The sequence below is a fragment of the Gopherus flavomarginatus genome, assembly GCF_025201925.1.
Source record: "Gopherus flavomarginatus isolate rGopFla2 chromosome 11 unlocalized genomic scaffold, rGopFla2.mat.asm SUPER_11_unloc_1, whole genome shotgun sequence".
Taxonomy (NCBI): domain Eukaryota; kingdom Metazoa; phylum Chordata; order Testudines; family Testudinidae; genus Gopherus; species Gopherus flavomarginatus.
Genome location: NW_026114602.1, coordinates 1733599 through 1750547, shown reverse-complemented (window position 1 = coordinate 1750547; position 16949 = coordinate 1733599). Strand labels below are relative to the sequence as shown.

General features: G+C 43.2%; 1 pseudogene; it reads right to left on the bottom strand.

Moving 5' to 3' along the window:
* Positions 1–215: 215 nt before the first annotated feature.
* Positions 216–1150, bottom strand: LOC127040922 (olfactory receptor 14A16-like; annotated as a pseudogene).
* Between the last annotated feature and the right edge of the window lie 15799 nt (positions 1151–16949).

The following is a 16949-nucleotide window of genomic DNA, read 5'->3' as shown; positions in this document are numbered from 1 at the left end:
AGGCAAACAGATAGATAATGATATTATTTACGTTGGCATGCATTTACATTAGGTCCGTTGACTTAAGTGGTGTTTTAATTTTTGCCAGTGAAAATTCCCCTTTTTGCATAAAGAGATGGCAAACCATGTTCTCATGGAGACAATGATGTCATTATTTGATTATATTTATAAGGAAACATATTAGGAAATTAAAAGCAAAAGAGAAAGATGGACATTTATTTGGTCATAAATAACCTCTGCCCAATCAGTTTCCTCAGGGCAGCTTTGATCTCCTTGTTCCTCATGCTGTAGATAATCAGATTCAGCATTGGAGATGCCATGGAATAGAAAACCACCACCATGAGATCCAGACGTGATATGGACCTGGAGTTGGGTTTCAGGTAGGCAATGATGCCAGTGGAAACAAACAAAGAAACAACAGTGATGTGAGGCAGGCAGGTGGAGAAGGTTTTATGCCGGCCCTGCTCAGAGGGGATTCTCAGCACTGATCTGAAGATCTGAACATATGACACAATTATTAAAAAAAGCAGTTTAAGACTAAGCACGCACTGAAGGTAATAACCCCACTTTCACTGAGGTCTGAGTCAAAACAGGCCATCTTGAGTAGCTGAGGGATGTCAAAGAAGAACTGATCCACTCTGTTACCTCCACAGAAGGATATTGCAAATGTGTTCCCGGTGTGCAGGGCAGAGTAAAGAATACCACAGATCCAGGCACTGGCTGCCATTTGGACACAAACTCTCCTGTTCATCACCCTCTCATAGTGCAGTGGTTGGCAGATGGTGACATATCGGTCATATGCCATGACAGTCAGGATGCCAACATCAGCCAAACCAAGGAACAAGAGAAGAAAGACCTGGGCAACACATCCAGAATAAGAAATCACCCTAGTGTTCATGAGCGAATTGGCCATGGATTTGGGGATGGTAACAGAGATGTATCCAAGGTCCAGAATAGACAGATTCATCAGGAAGAAGTACAAGGGGGTGTGAAGATGGTGGTTGAGGAATATAGCTGTGATTATGAGAAGGTTCCCAATAAGGCCTGCCAGGTAAAGCACCAGAAACATCACAGAGTGCAAAATCTGCAGCTCCCGAATATCAGAGAATCCCAGGAGAATGAATTCTGTAACGGTGGTTTGGTTGGACATTTTCTTCCTCAGCACGTTGTGTGATGGCTGTGGAGAGAAGGAGAAGGTCCATAGTCAGGATTCAAGTGTCAGAGAGAATGGCCTTGATTCCCTTCTGAGTAATGTCCCACGATACTCTATTAAATGTGCACAGCACTCCTCCCATCCTTCCGTTGACTAGGGGCAGGGAGTGCTCCTCCCTGCTGACTATCAGAGCACTAGAGAGAGAAGGTCAATGATGCAATAGCTGCTATTGGATCAGCTTCCATGGGTGAGAGAGAAAAGCTTTCGAGCCTCACATACTACCTCACCAACCTTGTCTATTTAATATTCTGGGACCAACGTGTCTACAAGTACTGCCTACGATCAGACCACTACTCAGGTGTGTTATCCCACTAGCGTCAATTAGCATAACTCCCATAAAATCCATGGGGCTGCATCACTTTGCACCATCTGGGGATCTGGCCTAAGATGTCACTTGAACAAATGCATTAAAGACTGGAACAAATTGCAAAAATCCCCCACAGATCAAGCAAAGATGGGTCCTCAACTCCGTCAGACAACACAGGAAAAACTTCAGCACGAAACTAAAGTACTAGAACCCCAAGACAGCCCAATTCCCACTTTCTAGGGGAATATGACAGGCTCGCTGAGCATCCTAAGTGCTAGCTTTTCTGTAACAATTCCTCCCCGAACTCTGTTTATAGGTGACCTGCCACTTGGTTACAAATTAATTAATATCAAGTATCAGAGGGGTAGCCGTATTAGTCTGGATCTGTAAAAGCAGCTACGTCTGTTATTCTATAAGGTGCCACAGGACACTTTGCTGCTTTTACAAATATGGCACCAATCCCAGCAGCACTCCCATCTCTGAGTAAAGATGGGCTAGAAGCATTGCACAGTTACTGCTAGGTTGTGTCTTTTCCCTCTGTGACTTTATATCTGGTCTGTGCGGGTCAGAAGCAGTCAGGAGACCTGGCTTTTGTTCTTTACTTTGCCAGGGACCTGCTGTGTGACCTAGGGACAGTCACTTCCTCTCCTCAGTCCTCTGTTTCCCCCTCCTTCCTTTTCTCTGACTTCTTTTTTATGAGCTCTGAAGGGGATCGGCTGTGTCTTATCATGTATCTGCACTGTGAACCCATTTACAGACTCTGTGCTTAGCAGGCAGTAGTGCTGCACACAGGATATGGTGATAGACCAGGAAGTCTGGGTTCCTGTCCAATTGACCTCCAGGGGGTTCACCTACATAGCAGAGGTGAATAGCTTCCCAGCTCCAGTAGATGGACATGGGCTATCTCTGCTCAGGTTACTGCACAAAACATACCCATGTAGCCAGAGGTAGCCTGGGCACCAACTCAGGCTTCAACCAACTACGAACCCACAGAGTTTAGGCAGGCTCGTATTGAGGTGGCTAGACTGAGCCGCTTCCTGTGCTAGCCCCATCTACTCTGCTATGAGCTAGTGAAGTCTGTCTACCTGAGTTTGGAAGCATGCCCCCAGCTGTGGTGTAGATATGCCCTTAGTGTCCTTGGGCAAAGTCCAGATAGACAGCCTGCCACTGCTTGATTCAACCCAGACTCTGAGTTTTAAGGTTCTAGTATGTCTGTTAGGTACAGCACATATTCCCTGGGTGTCAGCTCTGCTGTTTATTCAGTTCTGTCATCCTGCGGTTATGTCTTTGAAACAGAAATAAAAATGGATGTAACAGAATGACAGTGCTTTTTTTATTGTTATATTTTTTATAATTGGAGATATAGCTATCCCCTAGAAATGGAAGTACCTAAAAGGTCATTAAGTCCAGCCTCCTCTAGCAGGACCAAGTTTTGCTTCAGATCCCGAAGCAGCCCTCTGAAAGATTGAGCTCACAACTTTGGGTTTAACAGGTTAATACTCAAACCACTAAGCTATCCCTCATTGAATAATAGCAGTATTTCCCACCCTGGTCAATAATGTTCTGCTTAAAATTTTAAAGAAAATTTGTGTTTTCAGTTAAAAAAATTTTCATGGAAAGTATCTATCTATCTATCTATGTATCTAAAAGCTGATTTTTTTTTCTTTGGGGAGAGGGAGGTTTTGGCTGGAATTTTTCAGTTTTCAGCAAGGAATGATTTGTTCTCTGTTGCAAAAATCCCAATGTTTGGAAATTTGGGGGACTTCTATAAAAAGACAACTTTTTCTAATGAAGAAAAAAAGACAACAGCAAACTTACTGTGTTGGTTTTTGGACAGCATTTCCCAACTTGCAAGCATTTGATCCTGCAGTGCTAGAAATTATTGGCCACTATCTATCTATATGTCTCTATGCACAACAATCTCTTTGTCTCTCTCATTAACCCATCACTGCATTATCCAGCATTGATTTTCATGTTCTGTTACTGGATTTCTGAGTTGCTGCGTCTCTCTGCAGTTCCAAGCAGACAGGGATCCACTCCACACATGGGCACTTCCTGCTCCACTCCTGGGGCAGGCTTGGCTAAGAAGAGAAGGATTAAATAGGATCATGGACTGAAAGTCCCTCCCAGCTGTACAGCTTGACATGGCTCCAGCCCAGGAAGTACCTACTCTGGGGCTAAATAGTTAAATGATGTCTCCAGGGTTATGAGCCCAGCAATGATCTCATCTGGTTGAGTAAACCACCCTGACAAAATACTCTAACTGACCCCACAGAGGGAGAATACAACCCAGCCTGGATCTTACACAATGGCAACATCTCTGGAAGGACCCTTGGCTAAAAAACAAGGCAGGGCTGAGGCCAAAGAGTGTCTCAAGATACTTGCCAAATCAAATATATATTTCTAGCACAGACAGGTGACCTACAATAGCTTAGAGCCTAGTGGCACCAGAATCTCAGCTGGCCTGGAATAGCCTCTTCTTTCATTCATGCCACATAATTACTTCTAGAGGGAACAGAGGGTTTTTTTGTTTTGTTTTTTTCCCTGCACTGGATCAGCAGCTCTTGGGATGCAGCCAGCAGGGGAACCCACAGCTCAGGCTGCCCTGGATGCTTGAAATTGGTCACTAAGAAGTAGCCAGAGGCAAACATTCAAAAAGAAGGGTCATGTCCTGAGCTGGTGTAAATTAAGACAGTTCCATTGATTCCAGAGTAGCTAGAGCTGGTTATACGAATGATGGCCTGGCCCTATGGCCGATTTATATCAGCTGAGGGTTTGGCCTGTCAGAGTTCAGTTTGTTTAGTTGGGATTATGGATGTCTTTTGAAAGACCATTTTATGTGAGGAGGAGGATAGGGCCAGGCTGGAGACTGAAGTTCCAACAGTTTCTCCTGAGGACCACCACCCTCTCCTCTCCTTCTATGGCCTGTCTAGGGCTCATCATTCATCCTGGAGGTGGCCACAGGATGGGAGCTGTTGGATGGTCCTCAGTGTGCTATGTCCTTGTGTAGATGATGGAGCTATGTCACAGAGATGGCCAACAGGAGTTGGACCACACATGGCCAGGAATGGGCTAAACAGCCTATAGCCCTGGGTAGAGAGGAGTCTGATTGCAACTATGTTCTGGTTCTAAGTCCTGTGCTTGGACTATGCTCCAGATAAACCTTCCATAAATTAAGGCCCGAGCTGAACAACAACTAGCCATCACTGCCACCTCCTGGCCTGGAGCAGGAAACTGAGGATCTCACTGGAGGTTCATCAGATCAGTGTCCACCAAGGCTGGTGGCCTGTTGGAGAATTGAACTCAAGCATTTTGGAAGCAGTTTCTTAGAAATGGCTGCTCCACCTAAGGGGGTGTTTGACAGTGCGCCCCATAAAGCTTTATGGGTGGGTGCTTATAAATGTATGTGTGATATAACTGAAATAGGGTTTTGCTACATATTCCATGTAACATATCTATGTAAAAGTTATGATCTACTGGTTATGTTCATCCTAGTTGTATGCAGGCACCATTTGTGTGTACAAAGTTATGAACATTAGCTGTATAATTGCTTGATTTCTAAGTAGCCTTAGTTAGAACATTTGGTCACTTCTTGGGAAAGGAATGTGCAAGTTAAGTGCTCGATCAGGAAGCTCTTAACAGACAAAAGATCTTGGAAGACTCCAATCCACATAAGAAGTCTACCTGAGGATGTTCAAGGTAGCATGTGGGTAATGGCTGCTACCTGCAAATCCTTAGTCATGCATGAGCATGTGACTTGCCCATGTGATTCCAAATGTCCATTTTGTGACTGGATCATACACAGGGAGAGGAGGGGGTCTCCACCCACAGGAGAAAGTCTACTTAAACTACTGGGAGACCCCTCCATTTTGTCTTCAGCTGGCTAAAGAAGGAGCCTCTCCATCCACCAGGATACTTGAAGAAAACTGGAACAAAGGACAGTGACTGCAAGGGGTGTGAGTGATTGCTGGACCCAGGCTGAAAGATTAGTCTGTAAAAGGGAGCATTCTGGAGCTGGTGAGGATCTTATCTGTATTCAGTTTGACTGGACATAGATTTGCACATTTTATTGTATTTTGCTTGGTGACTTACTTTGTTCTGTCTGTTACTACTTGGAACCACTTAAATCCTACTTTCTGTATTTATTAAAATCACTTTTTACTTATTAATTAACTCAGTATGTGTTAAAACCTCGAGGAGCAAACAACTGTGCATATCTCTCTATCAGTGCAATAGAGGGTGAACAATTTATGAGTTTACCCTGCATAAGCTTTATACAGGCTATAATGGATTTATTAGGGTTTAGACCCCATTGGGAGTTGGGCACCTGAATGCTAAAGACAAGCACACTTCTGTGAACTGGGGCAGGTAATTTAGACCCTGGGTCTGTGTTTGAGCAGACAGATGTGTCTGGATCAGCAAGACAGAGTACTGGGGCCCGAGCTGGCAGGGAAAACAGTCTTGGCAAAACAGTTGGCAGCTCCCATGGGGGTTTCTGTGATCCAACCCGTCATGGGAGGTTGAGGGGTGGGGGTGTTGCTCAGCAAACCCCCCTGCAGGGCACAGAGCTCTGCCTAATAAGGCTTGTGATGTGCCCCTAGAGTCCTGCTGACAAAGACCATGTGATTGGGAACACAGTGTCCTGCACTGAGGACCCAGAGCTCTTTTTCTGCACATTGCAGGGATCTGAAATTGTTTTTCAGCCCCTGCTGTTTCTCCATCTTGGAGAAGCTGTGCTTGGTTCAGGGCAGCATTTGGGGTGCCAGGGCGAAATCCTGCAGCCGTTGCTCACGGTTCTGGCAACAGTCATTGATATGGCTGTTAAAAAAGCTAATGCAATTTTAGGATGCATCAGGCGAGGTATTTCCAGCAAAGATAAGGAGGTGTTAGTACCGTTGTATAAGGCACTGGTGAGACCTCATCTGGAATACTGTGTGCAGTTCTGGTCTCCCATGTTTAAGAAGGATGAATTCAAACTGGAACAGGTTTAGAGATGGGCTACTAGGATGATCCAAGGAATGGAAAACCTGTCTTATGAAAGGAGATTCAAAGAGCTTGGCTTGTTTAACCTAACCAAAAGAAGGTTGAGGGGGGATATGCTTGCTCTTTATAAATATATCAGAGGGATTAATATTAGGGAGGGAGAGGAATTATTTAAGCCTAGTACCAATATAGACACAAGAACAAATGGGTATAAGCTGGACACTAGGAAGTTTAGACTTGAAATTAGATGAAGGTTTCTAACCATTAGAGGAGTGAAGTTCTGGAACAGCCTTCCAAGGGGAGTAGTGGGGCCAAAAGACATATCTGGCTTCAAGACTAAGCTTGATAAATTTATGGAAGGGATGGTATGATGGGATAGCTTAATTTTGGCAATTGATCTTTGATTATCAGCAGGTAAGTATGCCCAGTGGTCTGTGATGGGATGTTAGATGGGATGGGATCTGCGTTACTGCAGAGAATTCTTTCCTGAGTGCTGGCTGGTGAGTCTTGCCCACATGCTCAGGATTTAGCTGATCACCATATTTGGGGTCGGGAAGGAATTTTCCTCCGGGGCAGATTGGCAGAGACCCTGGAGGTTTTTCGCCTTCCTCTGCAGCGTGGGGCAAGGGTCACTTGCTTGTGGATTCTCTGCAGCTTGAGGGCTTCAAACCACAATTTGAAGACTTCAACAACTCAGACATAGGTTAGGAGTTTGTTATAGAAGTGGATGGGTAAGATTCTGTGGCCTGCTTTGTGCAGGAGGTCAGACTAGATGATCATATTGGTCTCTTCTGACCCTAAAGTCTGTGAGTCTATGAGTCTATGAGCAATGGCTGCAGGAATGGGCCTAGGGAATGGGCTTAGGGACTGCTGCTCTGGGTCTGGCCAGCCATGCAACTGTCCCAGACTGGATACCCCAGAGTTTCCAGTCTCTTGGGACCCCGGGGTCCCCAGGCTTCCTGTCTCAGTGTTGATTCCAAGGAGCCAGTTGGCCTGGGAATCTGGAAACCTTTAGGTTCTGGCCCAGTCTGCATGGCAAGGTTACCCCAGAGCCATGGACACTGGGATTCCAAGCTCCCAGCTCCATGGCATGGAAACTGGAATTCCTCAGAGCCCTGTCCTGAACTATGGTTCTTGGGGCTTCCAGGCTGCAGAGCAGAAAGCTGAGCTCCCATTCAAGCCAGGGACCCACAGCTATGATCCCTGATCCAGAGATAAATAATAGAAGAGGCTCTCCAGAGCAGCCAGAGGGGAGGCGTTGCTGGAGTGACCTGCACTGCAGAGCAGGAACAGAACCCATCAGAGAGAGTTAGGAGCCCAGGAGGGACGTAACGGCCTGGTGAGTCTGGGCCAAGGTAACCAGGAGATTCTAGTTTTGGACAATTCTTATTCTGTGTTAATAAAGCAGTCCCCAGAAGGAGTGAGTAATTCAAATGCATCAATTGTAGGAGATGGATTAACAGGGGAAGGAGAAATATTCAGGTGGTGACAGGTCTGACACCAGTTTAGACCTAGCCCTAACCCTTATCCAATAAAAAAGGATACATTTTTAACAGTAAATCATCAGTGGAATTGCTCATTTGTTTAAAGATAACCACTTTCTAAAGTGGTTTGCTGGATCAGGGCCTTAGTGCAAAATATGCAAAGGAAGTAAGCTATGGATTAATAATCATGAGCACTGACAGCAGATTCTCAGCCGGTGTAAATTCTCAAGCTCAACTGATGTCAGTGGAGCAATGGCAACTTAAACCAGCTGAGGACTGGCGCATTCACTTTTAAGGAACCCTGGTGTGATAGTTCAATTTACCCACTCAGGGAAGAGAAACAGGGTATGTTAAAAAGTATCCAGTGAAAATGGCTCAAACATCAGGCACTTATGATGAGCTGTTTGTAAATGATCTGTGAAGTAAGGTATTCATAGAAATCCTTTGGTAAATAATGTTTAATAATGAAAACTTATGGACAGTCATGAAGAGGAAATGAGTCACTATCATTGGAATTCTCTATCGATTGATCTATCAATTTCTCTTTCGAATCACGTGCTATGTTTTTGTCCCTCGTATATTAAAGACAGCCCAGTGCCCACATTCTAGGGAAATAGGACAGACTCGCTGAGCATCCTAAATGCCAGAGGTAGAATGGGCATCAGCTGACTACAAAGCCTCAGAGTCCAGCCGGGTTTCCAGTGAAGTGGTGAAACTGAGCTGCTGCCTGCGCTGCCCCCGTCTACTCCACCATGTTTAACACAGAGCTGGTGAAGTCTGCCTAGCTGCGTTGGGAAACTCACTCCCAGCTGTGCTGTAGATGTGCTCTCCATGTCCTTGGACAGGGTCCAGACAGGTAGGCTACGACTGAGTTTCAAGGTTCTAGCATGTCTATTAGGTACAGCTCATATTCCCTGGGTGTCATCTCTGCTGTTTATTCAGTTCTGCCATCCTGCAGTTATGTCTTTGAAACAGAAATAATAATGGATGTAACAGAATCACAGCATTTGAAATTATGGTATCATTGGACAACATTAGTGCTTCCTACCCTGGTCAATAATTTTCCGATCAGGGCCGGCTCCAGGCACCAGCAAAGGAAGTAGGTGCTTGGGGCAGTCAAGGGAATCTTGGGGCAGCCAATGGGTCTTCAGCGGGAATTCAGCGGCAGGTCGCTCAGTCCCTCTCTGAATGAAGGACCTGTACTGAATTGCCACTGAAGAATGAAATGCCGCAGTTGAGCTGCCGCCAAAGTGCCGCCAATTGCAGCTTTATCTTTTCTTTTCTTTTTTTTCTCCCTCTTCGCTACTTGGGGTGGCAAAAAAGCTGGAGCCGGCCCTGGTTCTGATTTAACTCTATTTAAAGAAAATATGGCTTTTCAGTTAAACAAATTTCCTGCAAGGTCTCTCTATCTATCTATCTATCTATCTATCTATCTATCTATCTATTTATGCTTCCACCATCTTCAGGCCATCAGAGTGCCTGGCACGTAAAACCAGTAGCCATAACTAAGTCATGGTGGACTTCATGGAATCTCATCTGGGGGTTAGAATTCTGCCTCAGACATGAGTTGCTGTGGCGGCTGTGTGCCAATGTAACTTATGTTGACATAAATGGCCTTAGAAACATCGTCCTTTAGACAGCAAGGCTAGAAGAAGGATGAAAGGAAAGGGCTCCTCTGCACACCCATCTGCAGCACTGGGGGGTCTGAGAGGTGTGACAGGGCCAGTTCATCTGAATAGGATGGTCTCTACTGAATGAGAACACCCTATGGAGATGATACAGCCTGGGACAATAGCTTTAAGATGTGGAAACAGCTCCATTCATCTCAGTGGCTGTTCTCCTCCCCCTCCTGAGTGTTTCAGAGTCTCTAATAGGTAGGAAGTTTCCCTGTTCTCAGCTCCCCACCCAAAAGGACAGGACCTCTCCAGATCCTGTCCACATGGGGAATAGGGAAAGGGCCTCAGCTCACCTTAGAGGGGCAAGAACCTCCCCTCTCAGGTATAGACACAGACCCAGGAAGGGAGAATGCTGGACTGATGGTTGCCCCAGTTGCTATTCTCACCCAGTCCTCCTGACACTCACTTCCTCCTCCCCCTGCCCAGTGTCACACTCCTCCATTCCCCAAATCCCTATGCCTCCCTCACCAGACCTCCCAACCTCTCTCCTATCTTGCATCTCCATTTGTCGCCCTTCCCATAAACCCCACCCCTCACAGTAGTCCAAACCTCTTTCTGCCAGTTCCCCTACTCCTCTGCTCTCCAATTACCTCTCCCCGTCCAGGAAAGAATTTCATGTCTATTTTTTTAAATTCAAAGAATGTGATTACAGCCCCCGAAATGAAACAGCCATCCAGAACTCACAAATTCACAGCCAGCAATCTCAGTGACGTCTGTGATTCCTCCAGTAATTAGTAACTCTCAGTTTAACAGTAGGAGGCAGCAGAACAAAACCATTTTGGGTGGAGTGTATCTTGACAATCCCATGGTCACATGACCCAAATCTGGAACATTAACAGGACCTTGTGCCCCAATGAGACACCCTGAATTTCAGATCAAACCAAGTAACCATTTGAATGTTTAGAGCACTTAAAAGAGTTGAAGTTTAAAACATATCAAATGGGGCTCATGGAAACCATCTATCTGTGTTTCTGTATTGGCGTGTACACACTGTAAAAGAGAACAACTTCTTAAACACTATTCTCAGTTTGGGTTCCCCAAAGATTTAGTAGGTGCCATGCGCTATCCCGGGTTAAAAGTTGGCAGACAGAGACCATTTTGACCTTCATCACATCAACAATTTGATCCCCAGGTCTGTGAAAAAATAAATAAATAAAATAAAATAAGGCCATTTTCTTAGGACTTATATATCCGGTACCTCTGCTCAACTGACCCCAAATTTGAGTTGCTAACTTACCCTGCACTGTCCAGAGGATCATATTTCATAAGAATGTAACTAAACTGCTGCCCTACTACAGCATTTTGTTAATGACTGGGTACAGATTTCTGTCTATTAACCATGATCTAATCTTCCATGAGGTTTAATATGGGCTAGTGGTGTTAAGAAAAAGAATCATAGATGAAAAGATAGACAACATTAGGCATTACAGGAAAGATATTTAGCTCATGTAAATTACCATAATGCCATAGCACTAAACTAATTCATCCCATCTTTGGAAATGGCATAATTGATTATATGGGGTTATGTCTGGTTTACAGCAGCTGGGAATCTGGCCCCACTGATTTAAGTGGAACTGCAACAATTTACAAAAGGGAGAGAACTGACCCATTTAATCCAGTGGAGCTATGGATGTTTTATACCAGCTGGAGGTATGGACCCATTGACTCCAATGGAGCTACACTGGTTAACACCAGCTTCTGGTCATTTATAGATGTTCAATCTCTCTGAGATAACTACAACCCATATGAATTAAATGTTTTTAAAATGTCATGAACCATTGCACCTGCACCTAACGGTGTTTTGTTTTAGTGTTATCTGAGTAAAGGGAAAAATAGTAATTGCTGAGAAAGAAAGAAAGAAAGAAAGAAAGAAAGAAAGAAAGAAAGAAAGAAAGAAAGAAAGAAAGAAAGATCGGGCCATTCATCCCAGTAGAAGTTGAAAATCAGATACAAAAAATCTCTGCAACACTGAATTCCTCCAACGTTCTGATCCAGTGGGACTGAATCACTGCATAGCCATTAACAGTTCCACTCTTGTAATTAATCCCATGGCACAAAGAGCTATGGAAGGACAGATGGGTTAAAAACTTTTGACTCATCTTTGGTTCAAAATGACAGGCAAAGTTTATGGATCTGAAACTGTGTAACAGACTGGATCCCAAGCAGGTGTAAATCAGCCACAGTTCAGTGGAAGTCAATGGGACAGATCCCCAGGTCATTTAAATCATTGTAGTTCCACTGAAATCCAAGAACTGGATCCTGAGTTGGCATAAACAGCCCTAGCTACTCTGGAATCAGTTGAACTGTGTTAGTTTACACAAGCTCAAGATCTGTCCCTTAGTTTTCAGTCTTTGACTCTGGTTACCTCTTATAGTGTGTCTGCACTGCAATTAAAAATCTGCCACTGGCAAACGCCAGCTGTTTTGAGCTCACTGGGCTCAGGCTAACAAGTTTTTAATTGCAGTGTAGGCGTCTGGGCTTGGGCAGGAGCCTGGGCTCCAGGACCCTCCGAGGTGCGGCAGACAGACCTATTACTTGTCCTAACAATCTCTTTTTGTCATAAGGATATATTTCTGGATAGATAGATAGATAGATAGATAGATAGATAGATTCTCTGTTTGAAACTCTTCCAGGAGTCTGCTGCGTTACCTGGGAGTTTCAACTATTTGGGGGCTTTTAGATGCTCCATCTCCATGATGACTCCTTTATTCCTTCACCACAGTCCTCTTTTCTCTGTCCTCTCTTCTACCTCACTCTGGTACCATGTGTTGTGAATTCATAAGGAGGAGAAACATTCTGGAGTCTACAGTGTAACACATTATTAGAACTAAAACATGTTCCAAAAGCTAAAGGAGAGCCCACAGCTCCGAGTTGTGTGTCTGGCAAAGGTGACACTAGAATGCTAGTCCTAGTCCAGTGCTCTGCTCTTAAACACACAGAACATACTCCTAACACATACTAACCCTGGGCATCCACTTCCCCATCATACTCTACTGTCTACCCTGAAAGGACTGTGTGCAGTCCTGTACCTTTAACACCATGTTCTTGGTAATCCCTATGAAGCCCTGTCCTGTCACACTCTGTGAAGTATCATTACTTCCCAATGTGCTCTCAGTTACTCCTGTGCATGCCTGTTGACTTCAGAGCTTTGGCACAGATGTCCCTGGTGAGAACTTTGTTTGTGATGTTGCTGATGATATTCCAGCCAGGAATAACATCTGTGCTCACCAGAGAGAAGACCTTCACTGAACCGTAGTTTTTTAGCCCCGCCGAGGACCTGGCCAATTGACTACACTGGAATGATGTTGATTTACACCAGCTGGGGATCAGTCTCATTGATCACAGTTTAGCTATGCTAATTTACATTAGCTCATTGATCTATGGCATCTGAGAATCTGATTCTTTATCATCAGCAGAGTGATTCCAATCTATAGCAGTGGTGGAGCTGTCCCATTAGTGTCAACAGAGCTGCACAAATTTACTCCAGCAGGGTATCTGGCCCTATGGAGTATAATGGAGCTACACTGATTTATACTTACTGGGGAACTGGCTCATTGACTTCAATGGAGCTGTGCTAATTAACACCAACTTTCCTATGAGTTTCAAGGAAGCTACATTGATTTATGTTGTCAAGCATCACCAGTGTGGTGCTCTGTTCCATCCAATGTTGATATCAGTCGGCTGCACACGTGTGTTCCCCCTGTGCTCTTCCCCAGCTCTGCAGATTGCTGGCACACCAGACCCTGAGAGAAACTCCAATGATCACAGACTCTGCTAAGGTATGAAGACACCCGGCCAGATTTTTGCCAAATGAAATAGTCTCTAGCTCCCTGGATCAGATGTCTACAATTCTGATAGTACATATGTGCTCCCTGATAATGGACTGGCTTAGTCAATGGTGGGATTTACCACTGTCCCCCTAGGCCAGACAAAGACAACCCCTCAGGGATGCATTCTTATACATAGGTACAAACAAGTGTCCTGATGTATTGAGGTACAACCCCTCTACGTAGCAAGGTGCCGCCTCTCACCTTGTACATGTTGGTTCGATTAAAACAACCCCATTCATCATCAAAAAGAAAAATAAGTACTTTTGGCACCTTAGAGATTCACAAATTTATTTGAGCATAAGTTTTCTTCAATGGATGCATGTAGTGGAAAATACAGTAGGAAGATATATATATATATATATATATATATATATATATATATATATATATATATATATATATATATATATACACGGAGAACACGAAAAAAAGGAGTGGATCCGTGGCGCCATCCACCTCCCCTTCCCCCCCTCCCTCGCACACGCACACAATGTCGTTTCTCTGGGTGGAGGTTGAAGGAATCCCACACGGCAAACCCTGGAATTGACCCAAAAGAGTGGAAAACACTCCACTATAGTCCCACCCTTCCCAGTAGAGGAAGTAGAGGATGCAGAGCAGCAAACCTGGCAGTTGGAGAAGGGTGGGAACATTCTTCTATCAGCCTAGCTACCATTACTCGGGGAGGTGGAGTTACAACAGTGACAGACGAACACCCTCCATTGCTGTGGTATCTCCTAGGTAGTGTCTACACAATACATTATGGTAGCATAGCTGAGCTCTTACCATTGTGCTCCCTTGAGACAAAACTCCCCCAAATGCAGATGGCCACCACAATGCATCACTTAAGAGCCAAATCCAGTGCTCAACAGGTGTCTTTCTATTGACTTTAGTGAGTACTGGGTCAGACCCTAAAGGCCAGTTTTTCAAAAGTTTTTAGGTGTCTACAGATATATACCTAATGGGATTTACAAAGGTTCCTAAGGAGGTTAGATGCCACATTATTTTGATTAAATGAGAGCTAGGTGCTAGGCACTGTTGAAAATCCCTCTAGGCACCTTTGTGATCATTAGACACCTACATACCTTTAAAAATTAGGGCCCTTAGACACTTAAAATGCAGATAGGCAATTAATGGGATTTTTCATAATCATTCAGGTGACTAAATCCCACCTCACTAAAAACCTTTCTGTATATTTGAATGCATTTCAAAATCTGGTCCTAGAACTGGTTAGGCGCTTTGAAAATCCTACAAGGTGCAACTTGGGCACTGAGTTTCCATTTGATTGCTCAAATCCCTTAGCTGGCTTTGAAAATATTCATTTTGACCCTTAAAACCATATATTACTTGAACAAGTTTCTTAGAACCTCAGGTTCTCTCCCATCATGTTCAAAGGAAAGGAAAAATAATTTGGTTTAATTTAAGTTGTTGGATGGGTGTGAGGGCGCTTGGTGCTGGTAGTGGCTAGTGATATACTGGAGGTCGGGCTAGATGATTTGATTGTCCTTTCTGGCCTTAAATGCTATGCTGCTAGCTTATGTTGGTAATTTGTTTTCTAGACCACCAGACAATTTGTTTTTGTCCTGAAGAGACAAACAATAAATAATTGTACTTGATAATGTTACTTTTTATTTACAGAACATTTCAACTGCCTTTGGGTGATAATTTTTTTTTCCTTACAGAGAGAAATACTTGAATTATTTTATTGTTAATTACAAACAAACAAACAAACAAACAAACAAACATACATACATTTCTTTCTTTCTTTCTTTCTTTCTTTCTTTCTTTCTTTCTTTCTTTCTTTCTTCTACATTATTGCACCATAACCATACATGGAAATTTATAGCAAACTTAACAGAATGAAATAGTTCTCTGGGTAGTTTATGATCTATAGCTCAATTAAACACAGAACAAAAAAAATAAATATGGAAGACGTGGGGAAGATGATATTACTTTAAAATATTTGGGCATGTCTGCCAAATAGTTGGAAGTTGAAGCTAGAAATAAATTTTATATTTTTAATTAACCCTTGGAAAAAATTACTGAGGTATGTGGTGGATCCAATCAAGACTCTATGTTTTTTTTTCTAAAAGTTATGCTCTAGATATTATTTTGGGGAAGTTCTATGGCCTATGTTATACCGGAGGTCAGACTACATTATCACTGTGGTTCTTTCTGGCCTTAGATTCTATGAATCTAGATAGACTCCAGACAAGATATATTATAAGTGCCAATGGGAGAAAACCCTATAAATGAGGTTACCCAATACTTTGCATTACAAGACCCTGTTTTTAATTCCTTATAACTTCCTAAAACTTTAACCATTTGGGCTGAATTTTTTCATGTTGAGTGTCTTCCTCAGTAGGAAATTTTCTTAAGAGTTCTGCAGAAAAAAAAAGATTCAGTCATTTCCAAGAAAGAAATTATGGGAAAATATGTTGGTTCCCTTGTGTTAACAAAGGGGAAGAATTCTCTTTTCAGACACTCTAGCTCTGGAAGGCACTGAAGCAGGAAATGAAATATGCAGGGGGGCACCCTGGTGTCAGGGATGCACCTTTTGCTAGTTCCATGAAACAGCACCCAGGCTTGGCCAAGTTATAATCATTTGGAAGAATCTTGGTTTCCACATGCTCTATAGATGCTTCTTAGAGTTCTGGGCTTAGAGCTCCTATCCATCCCTGCAGAGTGTGCTCCAGCTCCAGGCTAAACTGGCAATGTTGGACTTCACTGGAAATTGCTGATATCACACTAGATGATCAAAATGGTCCCTCATTACCTTAAAATCGATTAATCTATGATATACACCATAATCTTACAATCTGATCTGCTAGTAAAAAATGCCATGGAAGTCAAGCGCCATCTCACAGAGTTGTTGTGTGACCTGATCAGGTTAGGCACTGAAAAATCTATCCGTGTCTTATATAGGAAGCCTGCATAAATTATGCCAGAGAGAACCCCAACCCAACCCAAAACCTAAAATGCTGCACTGGGCAGCCAGAGCAGGAAAAGGAGAAGCCTAAATGGACTTTTCTGTAGAGCTGGTTGGAATTATTCAGGTATTAAAATCTTGGTAAATACTGTTAAATTTCAACAAACCAAGGTGAACATTTTACGAAATGTTCCTTACATTAATTTGTTTTGTTTTGTTTTGTTTTGTTTTTGCTTTGACATTTCAAATTTTGAAGATGTAAAATCAGGATACTACTTTGACTAAAGATTCTCATTTGATTTTTCAATTATCTTTACATCTGGTCAAAAGGTTCTGACTATCAAAAGTTTGACAAAAAATTATTTATTTGTTTGTTTATTTCATTTTTAAAAAAGTTTCTCTTCCCATTTTCCAAACAGATTTAGAACAGGTCAAAGTTATTCAAATGTCAAAATTCCAATTAAAAAAAAGTGAATGTCATTGGAAGAAATTCAACAAAATATTTATGAATTTCCCTCATTCCCCCTGTT